Source organism: Oryctolagus cuniculus, chromosome 16 (genome assembly GCF_051225735.1).
Source record: "Oryctolagus cuniculus isolate XC-2025 breed Fujian yellow rabbit chromosome 16, ASM5122573v1, whole genome shotgun sequence".
Lineage (NCBI taxonomy): Eukaryota > Metazoa > Chordata > Mammalia > Lagomorpha > Leporidae > Oryctolagus > Oryctolagus cuniculus.
The window spans coordinates 3261053-3268817 of NC_142882.1; positions in this window are offsets into that span (position 1 = coordinate 3261053).

Sequence of the window (7765 nt, forward strand, 5' to 3'; positions counted from 1 at the left end):
AAATGAGTTACATGTTTGCTGTTTTCTAAGATTTATTCATCTATTTGAAAGAGTTTACACAGAGAGAGGAGAGGCAGAGGGAGAGAGGTCTTCCATCTGTTCAGTTCACTTCCTATTAGCCACGTTGGATAGAGCTGCACTGATCTGAAGAAAGGAGCCAGGGGTTCCTGGTGCAGGGTCCTAGAGACTTGTTCCTTTTTCTTCTGCTTTCCCAGGCTGTAGCAGACAGCTGGATGAGAAATGGAGCACCGGGTCCTAACCTGGACCCCATATGAAATGGGGAAGCTTCAGGCAAGGATGCTAACCTGCTGTGCCATAGCGTCTGCCCCTGTTTGCTGTTTTTATTTATTCATTACTGTATTTATTCATTCATTATTCATTTACTATTAATGTGAGCTTTATAATAGAGTTGGAATATTTCAGTGCAAATATTAGACATGTTAAATCATTTTCATGTGTATAATGCATTGTCCTGAAACTCCTTAATTTTATACCATTTCATATGGATTTGAAATGATGTGATAATCATACACCAAGTTTTCATTATACATAGACGTGATTATGCAGACTTCTTTTCCATCTGCTCATTTGTGTTTATTATTGATTTGGCTTTAGATTTACTTTTGCCAATACCAGACAAAAGAAAGTGATTTTACATCTTGATCTGAAAGTAATTCAAAAGAAATAACAATTTTAAAGTGATCTAATGACATTTAGACCTTTCACTCTACTGTGCAACTATTATCTCTGTCATATTTTAAAGTATTTTCATCACTACAAATCAGGTTCCTTATTCATTAATTCTCACATTCAGTTCCTTGTCTTGCCAGTTACACAACCAGCAATCTTAATGGTCCTGAGTGTTTCATATAAATGAAGTATTGGACTCTGTGGATTTAGGTAACCTTTCATTTTGCATGGTGTTTTCAAGGGGCCTCCACATTATTGCAGGTATTTACATTTTTTATGACAAAATGATAATTCCTTGTAGTAATTCATTGTTACAAAAGACACGATTTCTTTTTTTTTTTACTGCTAATTAATATCCTTAGAGTATGTATACCATGGTTTCTTTATCCACTCATCAGTTGATGGATATCCGGGTTGATTCCATACTTAGCTATATTGAATTGAGGTGCAATAAACATGGGGGTACAGATGACCTCTTTTCATGCTGATTTCATTTTGTTTGGGTTAATTCCTAGGAGTCAGTTGTCTGGGTCATATGGCAGATCTCTTTTCAGCTCTCAGAGATTTCCATACTGTATTCCACAATGAATGTATCAGTTGACATTCCCACCACCTGTGGATTAGGGTACCTTTTCACGCAAATCTCCAGCATAGGTTGGTTGTTGATTTCTGTATGAAAGCCGTTCTGACGGGTGAGGTGGAACCTGATTGTGGTTTTGATTTCATTTCCCTGATGGCTAGTGGTCCTGAACATTATTTTCAAGTGCTTTTGGCCATTTCAGTTTCTTCTTTTTGAAAAATGAGTGTTGAAGTCATTTTTCATTTCTTAACTGGATGTTCACTTTGTTGCTGTTTTGTTCCTATTGCTTTTACAGGGAACTGGATCAGATGTGGGGCAGCCAGGACTCAAGCCATTGACATATGGGATGCCAGCACTGCTTGTAGAAGCTTACTATACTACACCACAGCCCACCTCCAGTTTCCATTATTTTTTATTTTTATTTTATTTTTCAAGGTTTTTATTTAATGAATACAAATTTTCATATGTACAGCTTTTAGGGTTATAGTGTTCCTTGTCCCCTTTACCACCCTCCCACCCATACTCCTGGTCCCTCTCCCATTCATTTTCTATTAAGATTCATTTTCAACTGACTTCATATGTAGAAGACCTACTCTTTACTAAGAGAGATTTCCACTCTTTGCACCCAGACAGACACACACGACATGAAGCACAGTTTGAAGACAAGTTTTCCCTTAATTCTTGTAGTACAACACATTAAGGACAGAGGTCCAGCATGGGGAGCAAGTGCACAGTGACTTCTGTTGTTGATTTAACAACTGACCTCTTAGCTATGATGTCAGTGATCACCTGAGGCTCTTGACATGAGCTGCCAAGGTTATGGAAGCCTTTTGAATTCACAAACTCTGTCAGTTTTTTATTCAGGGGCATATATGAAGTGGAAGTTCTATGCTCCCTTCAGCATAAAGTGCATCCTTCTTTGATGGCATTTTCTTTCCACTGGGGTCTCACTCACAGAGATCCTTCATGCAGAACCATTTTTGCCACTATGTCTTGGCTTTGCATGCCTGAAATTCTCTCATCCCGTTTTCAGTCAGGCCTCAGGGGCTGATTCTGAGGTCAGAGTGCTGTTTAGGGTGTTTGTCATTCTATGTGTCTGCTGTGTGGACTGCTTCCCATGTTGGAACTTTCCCTTCTTTGTAATTCTGTCTATTGTTATTATCAGGCACTTGCTCTTATTTATGTGATCCCTTTGTCTGATATTCCTATGTACATGATCAAGTTGATTCTTAATATGATCACTTTTACACATAAGATGGGAACAGTGCCACCCAGCTAAATGGGATTTGGAGTCCATGGAACACTTTTAGCTTCACGATTAGGTGTACGTCTGTGTGAATGTGTGCTGATCTGTACAGCTCCTCCCTCTTCCATTCCCATTCTTATTTTGAACTGGAATCGATTTTCAATTGATAATACATTTATGATTAATTCTAGGTTAAGTAAGGAGTTTAGCTAATGGTATTAAGTAGAGAAGAAAAAAAGAATGAAGAAATAGATAAAATGAAATAATAAGTGTTCCCTCCACAGTCAAGCAAAGGGCTGTTCAAGTAATTGCTTCTCATAGTGTCTATTTCACTTCTACAGGTTTCCTTTTAGGTGCTCTGTTAGTTGTCACAGATCAGAGAGAAGATATGACATTTGTCCCTTTGGGACTGGCTTCTTTCACTAAGTATGATATTTTCCAGATTCATCCATTTGTTGTAAATGACCAAATTCCATTCTTTTAAACTGCCAATAGTTTTCCATATAGTACATATCCCATAGTTTCTTTCTTTTTTTGACAGGCAGAATGGACAGTGAGGGATACAGAGAGAAAGGTCTTCCTTTTCCATTGGTTCACCCTCCCCCCCCATGACCAATGCAGCTGGAGCAGTGTGGCTGGTGCTCCATGCTGTTCTGAAGCTAGGAGCCAGGTGCTTCTCCTGGTCTCCCATGTGGTTGCAGGGCCCAAGCACTTAGGGCAACCTCCACTGTACTCCTGGGCCACAGCAGAGAACTGGACTGGAAGAGGAGCAACCAGGACAGAATTCAATGCCCCAACTGGGACTAGAACCCAGGGTGTTGGCACCGCAGGTGGAGGATTAGCCTAGTGAGCTGTGGCACCGGCTCCATAGTTTATCTAGTCTTTGGTTAATGGGCATTTAGGTTGATTCCATATCTTGGCTATTGTGAATTGAGCTACAATAAACATACAGGTGCAGATGTCTCTTTTATTTGCTGATTTCATTTCCTTTGGGTACATTCCAAGGAGTGGGATGGATGGATCCTAGGGTAGGGCTATATTCAGATTTCTGAGGTATCTCAAAATTGTTTTCCATGGTGGCTTTACCAGTTTGCATTCCCAGCAGCAGTGAATTAGGGTACCTTATTCCCCACATCCTCACTGGCATTTGTTGTTTATTGATTTCAGTATGAGAGCCATTCTAACTAGAGTGAGATGAAACCTCATTGTGGTTTTCATTTGCATGTCCCTGATGGCTAGTGATCCTGAGCATTTTTTCATGTGTCTGTAGGCCACTTGGATTTCATTTTTTGAGAAATGTCTACATGCTTTGCCCACTTCTTGACTGGGTTGTTTGCTTGGCTATTGTTGAGTTTTTTATCGCTTTATATATTCTGGTTATTAATCCTTTATCAGTTGTGTGGTTTGCAGATAATTTCTCCCATTCTGTTCATTGCTTCTTTACTTCCCTGTTTGTTTGCCGTACAGAAGCTTTGCAATTTGATGTAATCCCACTTGTTAATCTGGGTTTTTATTGCCTGTGCCTCTGGGGTCTTTTCAAGGAACACTGTGCCTAGGTTGATGTCTTGCAGGGTTTCCCCAATGCTCTCTAGTACTTTGATGGTATTGGGTCATAGATTTAGGTCTATAATCCATTTTGAATGGATTTTTGTGTACGGTGTAATGTAGGGGCCTTGTTTCATATTTCTACATGTGGAAATCCCTGTTCTTGCTCCAGGGAGTGGTTTTAGCTACTTGAATGAATATAAGTTGGTTGTTGTAGATTGTTGGATTGATTTCTGCATTTCTATTCTGTTCCTTTGGTCTATGCATCTGTTTTTGTACCAATACCATGCTGTTTTGACTATAACTGCTTTGTAGTATGTCTTTAAATCTGGTATTGTGATGCCTCTGGTTGTATTTTTGTTGTATAAGATTGCTTTAGCTATCCTAGACCTCTTAGGTTTCCAAATGAATTTCAGCATCATCTTTTCTACATCTGAGAAGAATGTATTTGGTATTTTGAATGGTATTGCATTGAATCTGTAATGACTTTTGGAAGAATGGGTATTTTGATGATGATGATTATTCTGATCTATGAACATGGAAGTTTTTTCCATTTTTTAATATCATCTTTTATTTCTTTTTGGAGAGTTTTGTAATTCTCATCATAGAGATATTTTACCTCCTTGGTTAAATTTTTTCCAAGGTATTTACTTTTTTGTAGCTGTTGTGAATGGGATTGATCTTAGAAATTCTTTCTCAGCCTTGGCATTGTCTGTGTATAGAAGGGCTGCAGTTTTTTGTGTATTGATTTTATATCCTGATGTTTTACCAAACTCTTTTGTGAGTTCCAGTAGTCTCCTTGTGGAGTCTTTCAGTTACCCTATATATATAATCATGTCATCTGCAAATAAGGGTATTTTGACTTCATCCTTACCAATCTGAATCCCTCTCATTTCTTTTTCTTGCCTGATGGCTCTGGCTAAACTTCCAGTACTATATTGAATAGCAATGGAGACAGTGGGCATCCTTTTCTGGTTCCATATCTCAATGGGAATGCTTCCAGTTTTTCCCCATTCAATAGGATGCTGGCCATGGGTTTGTCATAAATTGCCTTAATTATGTTGAAGAATGTTCCTTCTAGACTAAATTTGCTTAGAGTTTTCATCATGAAAGAGTGTTGTATTTTATCAAATGCTTTCTCTACATCTATTGAGATAATAGTATGGTTTTTGTTCTTTGATTTGTTAATGTGATGTATCACATAGATTGATTTGTGAATGTTGAACCATACTTGCATACCGGGATAAATCTCACTTGGTCTGGGTGAATGATCTTCCTGATGTGGTGTTGCCAAATTCCAGCTTCATTCCATTGTGGTTCGAGAAGATGCATGGTATGATTTCAATTCTTTTTAATTTTCTGAGACTTTTTCTATGGCCTAGTATGTAGTTCCATGCACTGCTGAGAAGAATGTGTATTCTGCAACTGTAGGATGAAAAGGTCTGTAGATATCTGCTAGGTCTATTTGGTCTATGGTGTTAAGTTTGATGTTTCATTACTGATTTTCTGTTTTGTTGATCTGTCCATTGCTGGGAGTAGGGTATTGAAGTCCCCCATTCCTATGGTATTTGGATCTATATCTCCCTTTAAATATTTTAACATTTTTTTAATAGCCAGGTTCCCTATAGTTAGGTGCATATACATTTATAATGATCGCATCTTCCTGTTGAATTGATCCTTTGATATTACATTGTGTCCTTCTTTCTCTCTCTTGGTGGTCTTTGTGTTAAAGCCTATTTTGTCTTATATTAGAATGGCCACTCCAACTCTTTTTGGTTTCGGTTGGCATGGAATATCTTTTTCAATCCTTTCACTTTCAGTCTGCAAGCATGTTTTTTGGTAAGATGTGTTTCTTGTAGGCAGCAAACATGAGTTTTCTTTTTAAATCCATTCATCCAGTCTGTGTCTTTTAACTGAGGAGTTGAGACCATTTACATTCAGTGGTACTATTGTTATGTACCGACTTTGCCCTATCATTTTTCTGTAAATCGTTCTGTTTATGTACTTTGGATTTCACTTGTTCTTTTGCTGGCTAATTATGTCATTTTGCAGTGATGTTCCTGTTTCTGTGTTTGTGTGTAGCACATGTTTGAGCGTGTTACTTAGGCCTGGGCATGTACTTAAAGTTTCTTTCAACTTCTATTTGCTGTGAAAGATCCTTTTTCTCATGCATTCATAAATGAGAGTTTTGTAGGGTATAGTAATCTGGGTTGACCGTGTTTTTTCTCTTAAGAGTTGGAATATGTCTTGCCATTCTCTCCTTTCCTGTAGGGTTTGTGATGAGAAGACTGGGGTGAGTTTATCTGGGTTCCCTCTGAATGTGATTTGGCATTTCTCTTGGGCACATTTTATGATCTTTTCTTTATGTGTTACTGAGGAGAGCTTCTAGTTCTGATGTTCTTTCTTCTTCTCTTTGAGGATTTTTTTGAGACTATCCACTGTATTGTTATATACTCTCTGAATTCTTCACATCTAAATTTCATTCTGATTTCTCTTCAATATCTCAGTTTCCTGGGAGCACATTTCATTTAGGTTGTGAATGTGTTTCTTATTGCTTCTAAGTAATCTGATGATTAGTTTTCTGAATTCTGTTTCTGGAATATCTTCAATCCCTTGCTCTTCTGCTTCTATTAATGAAGAGCAGATGTAATCTTTCATTCTAGGGCTAATACTATCTTCCTTATTTTTATTAAAATTTAACCCCTTGTTTTTCAGCACTTCCAATTTCTTTCCTCTTTAATATGTGTCTTGGTGCTTGTGGCAAGATTTCCCTCTGCTATGTGTCTACGTTGCCAGTGGAAATATGTAGTTCCACTTCTGAAAGTCCTGCTTCCTTCTGGATGGTGATGGCGGCCGATAGAAGGGCTCTGGTGCACTAAGTCCTGCCTACTTTGGCCACGCTCTGGTGTGTGAAATGAACTAGGGATTTCAGTCTTTAGAACTTCTCACTGTCATATAGCTCATGTGGTGGTGGTGGGGGAAAGTACTCTGAAATGTTGTTATCCTTGTTTCTGGGTGGCAGGTGTGCAGTGAAGTAGCCCCACATTCAATGGACATGCACACAGAAGGTAAATATAGTAGCACTGTGTTTATTTTCAGAGATGTAAACAGACACTATGGCTTCTCCCAGCTGGCTGCCAGTCTGATTGTAGGGGGAGATATAGGTGGGCAGGAGTATGCCCTAGTTCTCTGTCCTTTCCCATAACTTCCCTCTGGGAATTTCAAACAGTTGCCCACTGCTAACTGCAGGTCTGGGGAATCATAAACTTACATCTCACCTGGTACACCCAGGGAGAGGGGATGGTGTCACATCAGTTACCCCATTTGGGTTCTTCTTCACACATCTGCTGTGGCTCAGTGGCTGTTTGCTTCCCAGTGTGGTCCTGCTCCATCTCTGCTAGACTCCTGGGCTTCTCCACTCAAAATTTTTGTGGTTCTGTCACCAGCCTGTATCACCTTTTCTAATTAACTATTTTCCACCTTGAGACTGAGAACATCTTGTTGCTCTACCGCCATCTTGGCTCCTCTTCATTATTCTTAAAAGTGGAAAAGCATCAGAACAGGTTATTTCCAACCTCCTTTTGAGAGCTTTTTCCCCAATTGAGGTATCTTAAATTACAAATGTCCTCATCATCTCCAACACAGTAGATAGTTCCTCATAGAATTACTTCTTTCTCCCCAAACCCTCCAACAGTGTCTTCAGC